An 18,182-nucleotide genomic window follows, 5' to 3' on the forward strand; every position below is an offset into this window, starting at 1 on the left:
ATTTTCAAAGTATGTTCTCAGTCATTCTCTCATTTAGGTACATTAGACAATTACACATTAAACAGATTAAATAAAATTACACCGTTTTCCTATTGAAAAAACTGAAGCTGAAAGTAATTAAAATAACCTTTTCAAGGTCACATGATTAATAAATTATAGAGTGGAATTCTAGATTCCTGACTCTTAATCCAGTACTTTTTATTATGTACTCTATGTTATGTTGAAATATGAAAAATTTTTCTCAATTCACATTTAGAATCTTACCCTGACATTTCATGTTTAATGTCTTTCCTGGTTAAAATCATGCTTAAACAAATTTGCTTTAGCCAATTCTCAACTGCACAAAAGCCCCTTTATCTGCATTAGTATAAATCAATTAACCTTCTTTACTTTCTGCTGAAAGTTCAAAACGTCAAATGAATTGGCCATTAACTTTGACTGTGTGCCCAGTGTACTAACAACAATAAAAACAAACATCTATCTGATGTGCTGAATGTGCTATTATTATGAATTCAGTTTTCTTATGCATTCCTAACGGAGGGCCATTGGGGGTTGGCCCTGGTATATCGTACAGTGGCAAGGTTTTTTTGATAGAGAAGCTGTTACGAGATATTCCACTGCAAGAAAGACTATGATCATTTCGAATAGTTTTCTCTCCCCAAGTTTTTATTGAAATTCCAACTAGTTAACATACAGTCCATTCGAATGGTTTTTAACTAGTCTTCTTCCAACAGGAAGGGGCAAGAATTCCAGCATTCTGTGCACCAAACAAGTGCATATTCAGAGTGAAATTCTCACAAGTACATAATGGGAAGATGCAATTTACACAGAGCTTAGCAAATGACTTATTAAATTTCATTTTTTCTCTATGAGGTATAATAAAAACCATCAACTTATTTCACTGAGCAAGAGGCCATCTGTAGCTGTTTGAAACAACTAAAATTAGACACACTGCAAAGAAGTTAGCTGGAGTTTCAAAGATGGCATACTTGAAGTTTTCCTTCTTCCCTTTTCTCCTTCCCCCTCTCCCTTTCACTTCCTTCCCTCTTTCCCCTTTCCTGTTTCTTTTTTTTATTTTTTATTTTTTAAAATTTACATCCAAGTGAGTTAACATATAGTGCAACAATGATTTCAGGAGTAGATTCCTTAGTGCCCCTTACCCATTTAGCCCATCCCCCCTCCCACAACCCCTCCTGTAAACCTCAGTTTGTTCTCCATATTTATGAGTCTCTTCTGTTTTGTCCCCCTCCCTGTTTTTATATTATTTTTGTTTCCCTTCCCTTATGTTCATCTGTTTTGTCTCTTAAAGTCCTCATATGAGTGAAGTCATATGATTTCTGTCTTTCTCTAATTTCACTTAGCCTAATACGCTCCAGTTCCATCCACATAGTTGCAAATGGCAAGATTTCATTCTTTTTGATTGGCGAGTAATACTCCATTGTGTGTGTGTGTGTGTGTGTGTGTGTGTGTGTGTGTGTGTATACCACATCTTCTTTATCCATCCATCCATCGATGGACATTTAGGCTCTTTCCATACTTTGGCTATTGTTGATAGTGCTGCTATAAACATGGGGGTGCATGTGTCCCTTCGAAACAGCACACCTGTATCCCTTGGATAAATGCCTAGTAGTGCAATTGCTGGGTCATAGGGTAGTTCTATTTTTAGTTTTTTGAGGAACCTCCATACTGTTTTCCAGAGTGGCTGCACCAGCTTTCATTCCCACCAACAATGCAAAAGAGATCCTCTTTCTTCACATCCTCGCCAACATCTGTTGTTGCCTGAGTTGTTAATGTTAGCCATTCTGACAGGTGTAAGGTGGTATCTCATTGTGGTTTTGATTTCTATTTCCCTGATGATGAATGATGTTGAGCATTTTCTCATGTGTCTGTTGGCCATCTGGATGTCCTCCTTGGAGAAGTGTCTATTCATGTCTTTTGTCCATTTCTTCACTGGATTATTTGTTTCTTGGGTGTTGAGTTTGATAAGTTCTTTATAGATTTTGGAGACTAACCCTTTATCTGATATGTCATTTGCAAATATCTTCTCACATTCTGTCGGTTGCCTTTTAGTTTTGGTGATTGTTTCCTTTGCTGTGCAGAAGCTTTTTATTTTGATGAGGTCCCAGTAGTTCATTTTTGCTTTTGTTTCCCTTGCCTCCGGAGACGTGTTGAGTAATAAGTTGCTGCAGGCAAGATCAGAGGTTTTTGCCTCCTTTCTCCTCGAGGATTTTGATGGCTTCCTGTCTTACATTGAGGTTTTACATCCATTTTGAGTTTATTTTTATGTATGGTGTAAGAAAGTGGTCCAGGTTCATTCTTCTGCATGTTGCTGTCCAGTTTTCCCAGCACCACTTGCTGAAGAGACTGTCTTTATTCCATTGGATATTCTTTCCTGCTTTGTCAAAGATTAGTTGGCCATATGTTTGTGGGACCATTTCTGGGTTCTCTAATCTGTTCCATTTATCTGAGTGTCTGTTCTTGGACCAGTACCATACTGTCTTGATGATTATAGCTTTGTAGTATAGCTTGAAGTCTGGGATTCTGATGCCTCCTGCTTTGGTTTTCTTTTTCAAGATCGCTTTGGCTATTTGGGGTCTTTTCTGGTTCCATACAAATTTTAGGATTATTTGTTCTAGCTCTGTGAAGAATGCTGGTGTAATTTTGATAGGGATTGCATTGAGTATGTAGATTGCTTTGGGTAGTATCAACTTTTAACAATATTTGTTCTTCCTATCCAGGAGCATGGAATCTTTTTCCATGTCTTTGTGTCTTCTTCAATTTCTTTCATAAGCTTTCAATAGTTCTCAGCATTTAGATTTTTCACCTCTTTGGTTAGATTTATTCCTAGGTATTTTATGGTTTTTGGTGCAACTGTAAATGGGATCGATTCCTTGATTTCTCTTTCTGTTGCTTCATTGTTGGCGTATAGGAATGCAACCAATTTCTGTGCGTTGATTTTATATTCTGCAACTTTGCTGAATTCATGAATGAATTCTAGCAGTTTTTGGTGGAATTTTTTGGGTTTTCCATATAGAGTATCATGTCATCTGTGCAGAGTGAAAGTTTGACCTCCTCCTGGCCGATTTGAATGCCTTTTATTTCTTTGTGTTGTCTGATTGCAGAGGCTAATACTTCCAATACTATGTTGAATAACCGTGGCGAGAGTGGACATCCCTGTCTTGTTCCTGACCTTAGGGGAAAAGCTCTCAGTTTTTCCTCAGTGGGAAAATGATATTAATGTTGGGTCATTCATATATGGGTTTTACGATCGCAAGGTATGCTCCTTCTATCCCTACTTTCTTGAGGGTTTTTATCAAGAAACGATGCTGTATTTTGTCAAATGCTTTCTTTTCATCTATTGAGAGGATCACATGGTTCTTATCCTTTCTTTTATTGATGTGATGAATCATGTTAATTGCTTTGTGGATATTGAACCAGCCCTGCATCCTAGGTATAAATCCCACTTGGTCATGATGAATAATTTTTTTAATGTATTGGTGGAGCTGTTTGGCTAATATCTTGTTGAGGATTTTTGCATCCATGTTCGTTAGGGAAATTGGTCTATAGTTCTCCTTTTTAGTGGGGTCTCTGTCTGGTTTTGGAATCAAGGTAATGCTGGCTTCATAGAAAGAGTTTGGAAGTTTTCCTTCCATTTCTATTTTTTGGAACCCCTTGAAGAGAATAGGTGTTAACTCTTCCTTAAATGTTTTGTTGAATTCCCCTGGAGAGCCATCTGGCCCTGGACTCTTGTTTTTTGGCAGATTTTTGATTACTAATTCAATTTCCTTACTGGTTATGGGTCTGTTCAAATTTTCTATTTCTAGCTGTTTCAGTTTTGGTAGTGTATATGCTTCTAGGAATTTGTCCATTTCTTCCAGATTACCCATTTTATTGGCATATAATTTCTCATAATATTCTCTTATTATTGTTTTTATTTCTGTTGTGTTGGTTGTGATCTCTCCTCTTTCATTCTTGATTTTATTATTTGGGTCCTTTCCTTTTTCTTTTTGATCAAACTGGCTGGTGGTTTATCAATTTTGTTAATTCTTTCAAAGAACCGACTTCTGATTTCATTTGTCTGTTTTACTGGGTTTTTTTGGTGTCGATAGCATTAATTTCTACTCTAATCTTTATTATTTCCTGTCTTCTGCTGGTTTTGGGTTTTATTTGCTGTTCTTTGTCCAGTTCCTTAAGGCGTAAGGTTAGGTTATGTATCTGAGATCTTTCTTCCTTCTTTAGGAAGGCCTGGGTTACTATATACTTTCCTCTTATGACAACCTTTGCTGCATCCCAGAGGTTTTAGGTTGTGGTGTTATCATTTTCATTGACTTCCATATACTTTTTAATTTCCTCTTTAACTTGTTGGTTAGCCCATTCATTCTTTAATAGGATATTCTTCAGTGTCCAGGTATTTGTTACCTTTCCAAATTTTTTCTTGTGGTTGATTTCAAATTTCATAGTGTTGTGGTCTGAAAATATGCACGGTATGATCTAGATTTTTTGTACTTACTTAGGACTGATTTGTGTCCCAGTATATAGTCTATTCTGGAGAACGTTCCATGTACACTGGAGAAGAATGTATATTCTGCTGCTTTAGGATGAAATGTTCTGAATATATCCGCTAAGTCCATCTGGTCCAGTGTGTCATTCAAAGCCATTGTTTCCTTGTTGATTTTTTGATTACATGATCTGTCCGTTGTTGTGAGTGGGGTGTTGAAGTCTCCTACTATTATGGTATTACCATCAATGAGTTTCTTTATGCTTGTGATTAATTGATTAATATATTTGGGTGCTTCTACATTTGGCGCATAAATGTTTACAATTGTTAGATCTTCTTGGTGGATAGACCCCTTGATTATGATATAATGCCCTTTTGCATCTCTCTCTTTTTTTTTTTTTTCTTTTTTTGCATCTCTTGATACAGTCTTTATTTTAAAGTCTAGATTGTCTGATATAAGTATGGCTACTCTGGCTTTCTTTTGTTGACCATTAGCATGATAGATGGTTCTCCATCCCCCTATTTTCAATGAGAATGTATCTTTAGGTCTAAAGTGGGTCTCTTGTAAACAGCATATAGATGGATCTTGTTTTCTTATCCATCTGCTACCCTATGTCTTTTGATTGGAGCATTGAGTCCACTGATATTTAGAGTGAGTATGAAAGATATGAATTTATTGCCATTATGATGCTTGTAGAGTTGGAATTTCTGGTGGTGATCTCTGGTGCTTTCCAATCTTTGTTGCTTATTCTATTGCTATTCTAATCTTTGTTATTTATTCATTTATTTATTTATTCTCTCTCTATACATATTTTTTCATCTTTCTCCCCTCAGAGAGTCCCCCTTAAAATTTCTTGCAGGGCTGGTTTAGTGGTCACAAACTCCTTTAATTTTTGTTTGTCTGGGAAACTTTTTATCTCTCTTTCTATTTTGAATGACAGCCTTGCTGGATAAAGAATTCTTGGCTGCATATTTTTCTGATACAGCACACTGAATATATCTGCTACTCCTTTCTGGCCTGCCAAGTTTCTGTGGATAGGTCTGTTTCAAACCTGATCTGTCTTCCCTTGTAGGTTAGGGGCTTTTTTCCCCTTGCTGCTTTCATGATTCTCTCCTTGCCTGAGTATTTTGTGAATTTGACTATGATATGCCTTGTTGATGGTCAGTTTTTGTTGAATCTAATGGGGGTCCTCTGTGCTTCCTGGATTTTGATCTGTAGTTTTCCCCAAGTTAGGAAAGTTTTCCACTATGATTTGCTCACATAACCCTTCTACCCCTATTTCTCTTCCTCTTCTGGGACCCCTATGATTCTGATATTGTTCCTTTTTAATGAGTCACTGATTTCTCTAATTCTTAAATCATGCTCTTTTGCCTTAATCTCCCTCTTTTTTTCTGCTTTGTTATTCTCTATAAGTTTGACCTCTATATCACTGATTCTCTGTTCTGCCTCATCCATCCTTGCTGCCGCTGCATCCATTGGTGATTGCAGCTCAGTTATAGCATTTTTAATTTTATTCTAGCTATTTTTTACTTATTTTATCTCTGCAGAAAGGGATTCTAATCTATTTTCAACTCCAGCTAGTATTCTTATTATCGTGATTCTAAATTCTGGTTCAGACATCTTGCTTGTATATGTGTTGGTTAAATCCCTGGCTGTCATTTCTTCGTGCTCTTTCTTTTGGGGTTAATTCCTTCATTTTGTCATTTTGAAGGGAGAAAAGGAATTAATGAGGTAGAAAAATTGAAACTAAAAAAAAATTAAAATTAAAAAATAAAAACATACACACAAAAATGGAATAAATGATGCTAGATCCTAGGTGTGTTTTGGTCTGGGTGTTGAAAGTGGTTTGACCGATTAGAGGAAAAAAAGAGGGGGGGAAGAAAAAAGAAAGAAATCATTTGAGTATTTGAAAAATTGAATACACTGAAGTAGACTAAAATGAGATGATGGGAGTAAAATAGAATTTGAAAAAATATACAAAAAATTAAAGAATATAGTAGAAAAAAATTAAAAAATATCTAATAAAATTAAAAATAAATATGAATTTTTTCTGTATTCAAAAAAAAAGAAAAACGAAAAAGAGAAAAAAGATTTAAAAAAGAAAAAAGAGGAAATCGTTTGAAAATTTGAAACAGTGAATACACCTTGTAGACTAAATTAAATGATGGCAGTAAAATAGATTTTGAAAAAATTTACATAAAAGCAAAAAATATAGTAAAAAAATTAAATAAAAATATTTTTAATATAAATTGAAAGTAAAAATTAAGTTTTTATTTTTCTGCATTCAAGAAAAAGAAAAGAAATGAAAAATAGAAAAAAGAAAAGGAAAGAAAAAAGAGAAAAGAAAAGGAAATTGTGTGAAAATTTGAAAAGGTGAATACACTGAAGTTGACTAAAATAAAATGATGGAAGCAAAATAGAATTTGAAAAAAGTTACACACAAGTAAAAAACATAGTAATAAAAATTAAAGAAAAATATTTTTAATAAAAGTTGAAAATAAAAATGAATTTTTTCTCTTTCTGTATTCAAGAAAAAGAAAAGAAGTGTAAAAGATAAAATAAAAAGAAAGACATTTGAATAGATGCACCTGCTAAAAGATTGAAGTAGGACTGGAGTTACTTCGTTTTCCCCTAGAAGTCAGTCTGTGTAGCGCTTTATAGTCCATAAACTAAGCTAGTGGTGAGACTTGTGTTCTTGAGGAGCAAAGTTGGCCCAGTTGGGTGGAGCTCAGTGTAATGGCTCCGCTCTCCACTAGATGGTGCTGGTAGCCTACTGGGGTGGATTGTTGCGGTGCTTATAAGTGCGTATGCGCATGCGCGGGGCGGTGAAAAATGGCGCCACTCACCTACCCAGTCTGTTCTCCCGGATCAGTAATCGCGCATCTCTCCTCTGTCTTCAGCTTTTGTCCATGCCCCGCTTTTTCACTGTCCGTGACCAGGCCCCAGGTAGTACCTCTCTCCCGAATTTTGTCTCAGATGAGGCTGTTTTCCCCGGGCCCCTTACTTCTGAAGGACTGCGGCTTCGACCTGTCCTGCCCCTCTGCGGAAGGGTCTCACTGAGCAATGACATAATGAGCAATGGCTGAATGTCGGCTGTACCCAGGAACGCTTGCTGGACCCCGCTGCTGTCGGTGCCCCAAGACTATGGCCAGGTGCCAGCCCGCCTCAGAAAACGTTCGCGAGAAAGTGTAGCAGCAGCGTTTCAGGGATTATGGAAAATCACAACACACATCTGGCACCAGGCTTCACTCTTAAGGACCTTGTTCTAGCACCAGCGAATGTGGCCGTTTTCTGGGGTCGCTGGGAGCAGGTGGCTTCAACAGTCTCTACCAAATGTCCGTCCAGCAGTGGAACTGCTTTTCCCTGTGTGGCCCAAGAACCTCCCGGCCTCCACTCTGTTCCTGGGGATTCGCCCTTCTCACCAGAGCACCTCCAGGTATCGAGCTGCGGAGTTGCAGACTTTGCGCTCCCCTTGTTTACAGTCTTAATGGAATTTAAACCCTGTCCTTTCTCCTTTCTCCCTTTTTAGTTTAGTCCCTGCGGCTGTTTCCAATTTTCCACTTTCTCTCCAGCTGCTTTTGGGGAGGGGTGCTTTTCCCATATTCTCCCCCCTTCCCCAGTCTCCGTCCTCTCTCTGCCCGCAAAAGTGGCTCCCTACCCTCTGCGGCTTTTTTGCTCCCCAAATTCACCTCTTCGTGCCACGTACCTGCTGAATTCTGTGGTTCAGGTTGTGCAGATTGTTGTGTGAATCCTCCAATCAGCTTTCTAGATTTGTAGGATGGTTTAGTGTTGGTCTGGCTGTATTTCATGGACGCGAGACACACAAAAAAACTTCCATGCTGTTTCGCCATCTTGGCTCCTCAGGCTGTTTTTTTTTCTTTCTTGATGAAAGAAATGTTGAATCTCAAATGCAAACTGTCACAGTTTTATAAAGTTCAGAGCATCTTATATAACTGCATATACTTTCTCCATTTTTTTGTTCTCAATTGGTTAACAGTTGACTAACTACCCTAACATACCACATGGTGTGTAACATGGTCCTCCTACCAAGGCCTGATTTCTCACTGTTTACACAGGCAACTCACTGCATGAGTTCTTCAAAATCTGAGCCGGTCTACACCTTATGCAAGGAGGCAAATCTCCAGATCAAATGCTTGAATGTCTTGGGACTCACAAATGCTCTAAAAAGTGTCTCAGTGCTTACCCTTAACTTCTGAACTTCTCTCTTCAAGGATTTGTAATCAGCAGTTCATCAACCAAGGCATGGTTTCTTCTTGCCTGGCTTGTGCCAATAAGTAGCTTCCCATTCGGATTTATACCTTCTGTGTCTCTCTTCTAATAAAGTTTCCAAGGTGATCTTCTTAAAATGTAAGCAATCGAGTAATTTCTTGCTTTAAATCCATCATGGGTTTCCCTTTGCACTTGATGGTAGACACGTTTGGTTGACCTGAGGACCTTATATGAACTGGCCCCTGAATATCTCTCCCACTGAGGTTCGTTCTTTGTTCCTACTTGTCACTATGGTTCTGCCACTTGGCTTTGTTTTATTTTGGAAATTCTGTGCACGTTCCTCCCGCTTCTGAAAAGCTTTTCCCCTGCCTCTTACTAAGGCTGAATTGTGCTTATCTCTAAGTCAAGGATGGGCAAAGTTCTGTAAAAGCTCAGTAAAAAATATTTAGTCTCCTGAGTCGTACAGTCTCTGTTGCCAACTCAGCCTTGGGAGAGTGAAAGCTCTTAATGAAAGAGCAGGTTTGTGTTCCAATAAAGTTTTATTTGTGGACACTAAAATTTGAATTTTGTATAATTTTCATTTGCAGTACTTCCCTTAAAATTTTTTTTATGGACACTTAGTGCCTCAGTTGGTTAAGCCTCCCACTCTTGATTTCCACTTAGATCATGATCTCACGGTCGGATCTCACAGGTAGAGTCTGCTTAAGATTCTCTCTCTCCCTCCCTCTCCCTCTGCCCTTTCCACACACATGCATGCACACTCTCTCTCTCAAAAAAATTTGTTTTTATTGTTAAAGAAACATTCTTAGCTCAAGGGCACCAAAATAGGTGGTGTGGCTTGCAGGCCCCTTTGTGTAATGTTTAACTTATAAGTCATTTTGTAAAAACTTTCCCTAACTTGTCTAAGTCTATTCCTTAACTTCAGCACTGTCACTTTAATTTATATTACCTTTTTTTTTCTTTTGGTAATTATTTCCTGATATTTTTTTGTTTATTTATTGTCTTTTCATTTAGTTACATGTTTCCTGATTTTTTTTTTAATTTTTAAATTTTTTTATTATTTATTTATTTAAATATAAAATTTATTGTCAAATTGGTTTCCATGCAACACCCAGTGCTCATCCCAACAGGTGCCCTCCTCAATGCCCATCACCCACTTTCCGCTCCCTCCCATCCCCTATCAACCCTCAGTTTATTCTCAGGTTTTTTTTTTTTTTAATGTTTATTTATTTTTGAGAGAGAGAGAGAAAGAGAGAGAGTGCAAGCGGGTGAGGGGCAGAGAGAGAGAGAGACAGAATTGGAAGCAGGTTCCGGGCTCTGAGTTGTCAGCACAGAGCCCAAGGCGGGGCTGAAACATATGAATCATATGTTCCCATATGAATCATATGCCCCTACGTGTTCCCTGATCTTGACTGTTCTGTCAATCTCTATACACTAATTGTATAGTCACAATTAAAATAATGCCTGGTACATGGCAAATGCTCAGTATTTGTTGACTAAATTAATTAATTTTGTTAACTCATTTCAAGTACTTTAAAAACCGAGCTATGTCAAACTACTTTATGTATTTTAAGACACTGAGACTGGAACTTAACACAAACATCCTGTTATCTTTCTCACCGTGTCCTGTCTTCAAGATAAATTTGAGAGAATATTTACTCTTATTTGTTCAATCTACAAATAACAGTGTGCATAACAGTGCAAACCCCCCCCCCCAAAAAAAAAACAACCCACAACACCATGTATACATTCACACTGTGTACCATATTTTGTTTATAAAAAGAGACAATGCATTAGAATAGTCTTAAGAAGACTTTTATTTGACCTTCTGATTACAGTCATTGTCACAGAAATGGATTCCTGTGGTATCACTTGAAAGTCTCATGACATGTCTTTGAAGGCATGTCTGGATCAAGAACCAGGAGGCAGCAATAATTTTGGTGGTCAGTGTTGCTGTTCATCTGGTACCTTACTCTTCCTGACCCTTTCTCAGTAGCAGAGCCTCTGTGTGACTGTGTGCCCGGGAAAGCTGACCCTATTTTAGCCTCAGAGTGAATATGAGTGAATATTGATTAGTCTTAGCCAATCTTTTTTTTTTTTTTTAATGTTTATTTTTGACAGAGAGAGAGAGAGAGAGAGAGATACAGAGCATGAGCAGGGGAGGGACAGAGAGAGAGGGGGGCACAGAATCTGAAGCAGGTTCCAAGCTCTGAGCTGTCAGCACAGAGCCCGACGAGGGGCTCTAACTCACAGACCATGATATCATGACCTGAGCTGAAGTCAGATGCTTAACTGGCTGAGCCACTGGCCAAGCCACTGATGCTTAACTGGCTGAGCACCCCTGTTTTTTTTTGAGAGGGGGGGAGGGGCAGAGAGAGAGAGGGAGACACAGAATCCAAAGCAGGCTCCAGGCTCTGAGCTGTCAGCACAGAGCCCCACACAGGGGCTCGAACTCACGGACCCCAAGATCATGAGCTGAGCCGAAGTCAGACGCTCAACCGACTGAGCCACTCAGGTGCCCCTACTCCTAGCCAATCTTGATAATTTCATCCTCCCTGCTAATGGAATCACCAGGCAGGGGCCAATAGCACCGACAGGGGTTTGTTAGAGGCTTTTGTGAGATATGTTCCTCCCTGTCAAAAAAGAGATGCTGCCTGGGGAGCTAGAAACTCCTTTCCAGTTCTGTGAAATAACGAAACATTCTCTTGACTAGGCTAGTGATTTTCTGACTGTAATGTGCATCTGAATCACTTGGGGATCTTGTTACATCTAGGATTTTAATTCAGCAAATCTGTACGCTCCCAAGTGAGGCTGATGCTGTATTTCCAGGGCCTACACTTTAAGTAGAAAGGCCTTAGGCGTCTGTTTTGACCTTCTGAGAGCTGAAAGCACCTTACACAAACCAAATCTGTGTTAAAGAATGGGAAGCTGATTTCTCTCTGTCTCCATTTATATTAGTTATACTAATAAGTATAGATTATATAACTTTATGTTTTAATCAGGAAAAAAAAAACAATGACTCTGCCTCTTTCTGAAAAAAGTAGTCAAGCCACTAGAGTCTGTCTCCTGTGATAGTTATGTGAAAATAAAAGCTTTTGTTGAAACTTTAGCATTGTGTTTATACTTGATAGTGATATAATTTTTTCATCATAACTTTTCAAAAATGATAAATGTTGGAAACACATCAGGTGGATTTTGAAAGATACATTTACTAATAGATATGTTCATTTGGAAATTCAATCAATTAAAAGGAAAGTTTGCTCAGCTAAACTTTGGGGTAGGCATGCAAACTACCATTTTTTTGTTGTTACACTAAATTTTTTTCAAGTGTTCTTTTGGAGTTATGTCAGCATAGACTGAAATGTATCAGAGCAGAGACAAAAGAAGCAAGATAGTAAAAAAGTGAAGATACATTTAAAAACTAAGAAAAATCCCATTTTCTAATTTTAGGCCTTTAATTTTGGTATGTTAAGGCATGGCTTGTCTGGAACAATGCAAAGATTGTAGAGATGCTGTTTTAAAATGAGCATGAACAATGAACAAAATTGCATCAGTGCCAAGAAATTTACCTGGGAAGATACAAATGACAGCTTGAGGATGAAAACTGTTTGCATCTCATGGTAAACACAAGATGACTTTCTCCAATTATTGCTTGTTACTTGCAGGATATAATATTCTTTGTATATATTGCAATTATTACTGTCAGTGCAATATCATTTGTCTAATGACTTAAAAATATGTTTTGCATAATGAAAGTGACTGTGGCAAAGAAATCTAATTTCGTCACATTCTTTTCTTTATATTTTCCAAATCAAAATAAAGGTTATGTCAGAAGCAAAAGTTCATTCTTTTCTGAGAATGAGTAACAAGCTAGATTAGCAGCCAACCCACATTCACTGCCAATTGATGGGTCACGAAACAAGTTCAGCAATCCAGGAACACAATGTTAATTTTGGCCAGTCTTTAAGAATGTTTGTCCAAATATTCAGGGTGGAGCTAACTATAGTTTTTTTCTTTATGCTAGCAGGATGCTTAAAATAAACTCATCTGCAAATCTTCCTACGAGCACTTATTCTCTGATGAAATTGTAAGAGAACGTTTTTTGAAATTTCATAAATTTTCCTAGGCATTTAATCAGATACATTTCTACAAAAACCTAGGATTTGGTCTAAAAGAGACAAGGAATTGAGATGGTTGTCTAGACCCCACCTTGTTAGGCAATCATTACTAAGGACAGATTTATGTTTTCTTGATCCTATTGAATCAATGATAGCTCAGTCCTCTCTGAATTGTAGAATGCTTCAAGTCTCTAACTCTATGCTGACTTTGAGTGCTGTAGATTTATAGACAGCGATATCTACTGCTGTACTCAGTGCTGGATAATTCCCATGCTCTTTTGCTTTTGTGTCGTATGGCTTATTTACGTGTTTTATATACACAGTGCATATTGCATAATTTTAATATTCTATTATAGATATTAAATAACAAATGTATTTTAGAATAAGGATTATAGGCCAACATAGAAATATCACTTAATTCTTTAATAATTATAGTCACATATGCTCACAAAGGAAAAATGTTTAATAAAAAAATGAACAAAATTAACAAAATGTTTTCTAAATATCCTTAAATAAAAAGTTGAATAAGAAGCTCAAGAAAGAGTCTACATCATCACAAATGTTGTGGATTCATGCTGCCAACATAGCTGATTGGATGCAACAATGATAAATATGAGAAAACAGATCATTTTCATTTAAAACTTGTTTGGATGCACTGTATAAAACAAATGTGCTGACACTCAGCCAATTGGAGCAGACAAAGTTATACATGCTGGGCCCTATTGTGTAATCTCATGCTGGACTACTCTTGTTTCTTTATTGCAAAAGCTTAAAAAAAGTGGTTGGAAGCAATGAAGTTAGAATACTAGAATCAAAGATGTTATTATTCCATTTAGATACAAAGATTCCATAAATTTTTCAAATTCCCTATTGCATTTATGACTCTAGGTTTGATTTCTCGAAAGAAAACATTTAACAGTCTGTACTAAATTATTATTTTAATATGGCTAAATGATGAAGGCCTGGCAATTGAACATCACATAGTTGGAAGATACAGAAAAAGCTGATAATGTCTGAATGTGTTTAGCTAAAAGTCTTGTTTTCAGGACCTTCAGATGAAATTTGCTTGCAGTTAGGGTTTTCATTTTCTATAGTAAAAGAGCAGGTGAGCAAATCAATAGATCTTTATTTTAAGTTTAAAAAGATGCCGTAGGCCATTGTTAAACTCTAGTTTACTATGGCTTTGGCAGAAAATTAAAATTATATGATGCTGTTTTCTCTTTTAAAAATCAATAAAAAGCAATTTTATTTGAGCTGTGATTTTCAAAATTATAGCCTACTGGTTTGGATTCATTGTACAACCAATTCAGTGATGAGCAGCATATGACCATTATTAGGATAGCTTTTGCAGAACAAGCTGTTAAAAGAAAAATGAGTTTAGATATCACAGGCAGCCTATGTGTACTTGGCTTTCTATATTTAAAGAGCCACAAGTAAAAATAATAATAATAAAAATCTACACTGAAGCTCATTTTGTGTAATAGCATTTCCTGGGATAAAAGACTGTAAACCTGTATCAAGTGTAGAACTGGCCTCAACAATTACACATGACACACACTTTGGGCCAGGTGCTGTGCCAAACACCTGATAGAGATCTCTCATTTCATCATACAACAGCCCTTGAAAGGTAGGCATTCTTTTTCCCTCTACTTTAAGGATCTGAAAACCGAGGCTTAAAGTGGTTCAATAACTTGCTTAGCGTCAAATTACTAGCTAGTATTATAGTCAGATTTGAATCTAAGCAGTCTGACTCCAGGATGTAACATAGTTGTTCTTAAAATGTTGTCTTGACCCCAGGTTTGAAGTCCCGAACTAGAGGCTGGTTCGTTCCCTTCTTAATCGGCTGATTAAGTCCACATATCAATGACATTCCTTTTCGGCGCCTCTGTGCACCAGCCCTAATCGCACTAGTGCCCAGTACTGCACAACCAGAACCAGCGTCTTTGGTGGCACAGGTGAAATTATTCAAATTAGCCAATTGCCAGGGAGCCTGGGAAGCCTAACCCCACTCCCCTTGCCTTACATAAGCTGCCTCCCTACAGCTCCAAATGGCCCTTCCCCTGTCCCGAAGTGCAACTCCGCACGACCCACCAACACTTTGGGTCTGTAAATCACAGAGTTCTACCTTTCTATACCAGTATCATGGTTTGTCCTACCATCAAAAGAATCTTTCGGGTTGCCTGAGTGGCTCAGTTGGTTGGGCCTCTGACTCTTGATTTCGGTTCAGGTCATGATCTCACGGGTTTTTGGCTTGAGTTCCAAGTCAGACTTCACTGATAGCAGGAGCCTGCTTGGGATTTTCTCTCTCCCTCTCTCTCTGTCCCTCCCCCACTGTTCTCCCTCTTTCTCTCTCTCTCTCAAAATAAATAAAAACCAAATCGGTAAATCTTATAAACACAAGAGTCTACTCCCTCAATCTCTACACTTCCTCACATCCAGATGTTGTACAGTGAGGGTATTTAAGTAGTGACTCATTCATTTAGATCTGTAATTATTATGAAAATTCTAGACCAGGACTATAAATAACAAGCCTGCTAATTCTTTTTTTCATATTCACTAAACTAGTCTGGATTCATATTAACTATAATTAGTTATAAGCATTCTACCTAATACTTTTCCCACACATATCAATGAAGGTCATATTTAAGGTAAAATTAATTTAATAGGACAAAGGAGAGGTTACAAAATTTAAGAAGAAGAGTAGGCTTATACTTTCTGGAATGTTTATGAGTAATAAATTGATAAGGAAATCAACCACAACAGGAAAATAATTATAAAATTTAAATAACTCAATACAGTACAAATATAAAATGACTCAAGTAATTATTTCAAATAGGCCCCTTATATTTGGATACTTAGAGATAAAAGCATTAGTGTTGGTTTTCTTTCTTGGGTGTGAGAAAGAAGTGATTGTGGTGAGTAACCTCCTATGAATTACTTTAATAGTCTAATACAGAGTTCAGAAACTATTACCTTTAAACGGTCAGATAGTAAAAGCTTTGGGGCCATATGGTGTTTGTCTCAAATACTCAGTTCTGCCATTAAACCAGTGCACATGTTTGGTCCAATAACATTATTTACAAAAACAGGCAATGGTTTGGATTTTGCCCATGGGCCACAGTTTGCTAAAAACTGGTCTAATACTCTGAGTTACCATTCTAGCTTCCTTTCTTTTCCATGATTGACACATTACTATAGAAGGGGATCCCAGTTCAGGAAGTATGAGGTCCACACGTTAGGGATGAGGTAAGTCTAGAGTTAACCAGCCAAAGACGTCTCTTCGCAACAGTATAATTATAATTCATTGAGACTTTTAGGACAGTTGGTTTAGATCACATAGAGAAAGAGGGTGTTTTAATATGATACTGGCAGCTCTAGAAGACCACCAATTTTCACAATAAAGTTTACCTGACCTGCTGCTCTGAACTCTCCATTTGGTCATTTGTAAAAATGAATGTGTACCCGCTAAAGTACGTGTCATTCCTGTGCAATCAACTATCAGCTGGAACTAGAAATGAATGATTATCTTTTGTATGTGTGAATAATAGTAATGGTAATAAAAATAGTAGGCGCTAGTTACAGAGTATTTACTGTGTGAGATTCTGCCTTATTCTTCAAGACTCAGACTCAGTCTGTCCAGAAAACCATCTCTGATGCCATGGATTGGGTTCTACACCCTTCTATTCTTCGCGTCTCATCACACCTTGATTTTCTTGTACTACAGTACCAACTACACTCGAAGGGTCTTACTACTAATTTGCTCCTAAACTGGTAATAAGTGCTGTGGGTCAGGAACCCCCTCTAGAGACTAACAGTGCACCCCTGGAGTCTAGCACAGTGCCGGGCTCCTAATAAACTCCCATGCTGTAAGTGCTTTCAAAGAAATGAATGAGCAGCTAGCTACATGGAGCCCCAGTAGAGCAGGCCTAGCTGTCGGAGGCCTTGAGAAACTGAAAGAAAAGGCTGAATCCTGGGGTAACATCAAGGCTCAGCTGCATGAAAGAAAGGCCCATCACTCTGAATCATTCTAGCACAAATTATAGGCTTTAAAAAATGGTTTGGGAATGTTACATTTTTGAGTTTCCTGCACTGGAAGATATCTTAAATTTCACTTTCTTCTCTGGGCAGCACTCATTCTGAGTGTATGTTGGTTAGTTCACTCAAGTGAAGGGGAAAGCCAGTTTGAAAACAAACCACAAATCAGATTGCTTTTCTACCCTGATTCCTTTTCTGCTTGTGTTTATCACAGCTCCAGAAGTAGGATGCCTTTAGAGATGTGTGTGGATAGGCTACCAGGAATGAAATTTCAATTCCAGTTTGGCACTAAGTGAACCACTCGCCCAAATGTCTTTTACAATGTGCTGACTGGAATGCTTTGACCATAAACCACTGGTAATAGCAAGAAATTAGGCCCTGGTTAGAAACATATTACTGCATTGCCAAATCCTTCTGTGGAATTCAACTACTACATATTTTTAGGTTAAAGAAAACTAGATCTCTGCACTTCAGCCAAATCTGGCTTGGGTTTCAAACTACCTCAGAGGGGAAAAAAAAAAATATTCTTAGCCGATTGTTCATTTGATACGGTTTGCTTCACATGGAGATATATGCACAATGTATTTGGTAATTGAACATCTTTTCAATTAAAAATGTGATACTTACTAATTAGAAGTTATTCTAGTTAGTATTCTAGTTATTCTCTGGGGTTGGGGGAGGGGAGAGAAAGGGAAGTGGACAGGATTTATGATGTTTTAGGGTATTGGAAATGGGGAGGTAGGGGCTTGAGAAGAGAAAAAAAAATATGAGAGAAATAAACAGACAAACAATAACAACAACAGCAACTTTGAAGACTCCAGAGAAACATCTGGCTAAGTGTAGGACCTCACGTTAGGGAACACTCCTGTTAGATTAGTACCAAGGCCTCTAATTCTGTTAGGGCTTGTTTGGTTTTTTCCATAGAACACTGATATCCCTTCCACACCAATACTTTTCATTTCTCCTGATTTGTCCTCCTTCCCTTTATCCTGAAAACATGTTGATGAAAAAAGACATCCTGGAATATCTCCCCTACACTCAGTTGGGTAAGATATCAATGTGAAGGAGGCTTGCATTTCTCTAGGAACTTGCTGTCCTCAGCATTGTTTAAATGAGCCTATCAGGAATACTCGTGCCTCAGAGAAACAGCTTATTAGAATTTCTAATGGAAGAAACAAAACATTTCTAAGGCAACAGTTTGTGCCAAGGAGAGCTCACTAATAGTTTACTTATTCAACAGGCATCTATTACGTGCTTGCCATATGGAAACAGGTGAAAGGAGTAATAATAATAATAAAAA

The 18,182-nt window shown here is 37.6% G+C and overlaps 1 long non-coding RNA gene across 3 annotated transcripts in view; it reads left to right on the forward strand.

Moving 5' to 3' along the window:
* Nucleotides 1-18,182, forward strand: part of LOC122223695 — a 250,250-nt gene that overhangs the window by 18,803 nt on the left and 213,265 nt on the right. For 2 of the 3 annotated variants that reach the window (XR_006204400.1, XR_006204401.1), the window contains exon 4: nucleotides 12,180-12,349. This is a non-coding gene — a long non-coding RNA (uncharacterized LOC122223695). The remainder of the gene's footprint in view (nucleotides 1-12,179; nucleotides 12,350-18,182) is intronic. The other variant, XR_006204402.1, reaches the window with a different exon arrangement.

Source organism: Panthera leo, chromosome B4 (assembly GCF_018350215.1).
Source record: "Panthera leo isolate Ple1 chromosome B4, P.leo_Ple1_pat1.1, whole genome shotgun sequence".
NCBI classification, from domain to species: domain Eukaryota; kingdom Metazoa; phylum Chordata; class Mammalia; order Carnivora; family Felidae; genus Panthera; species Panthera leo.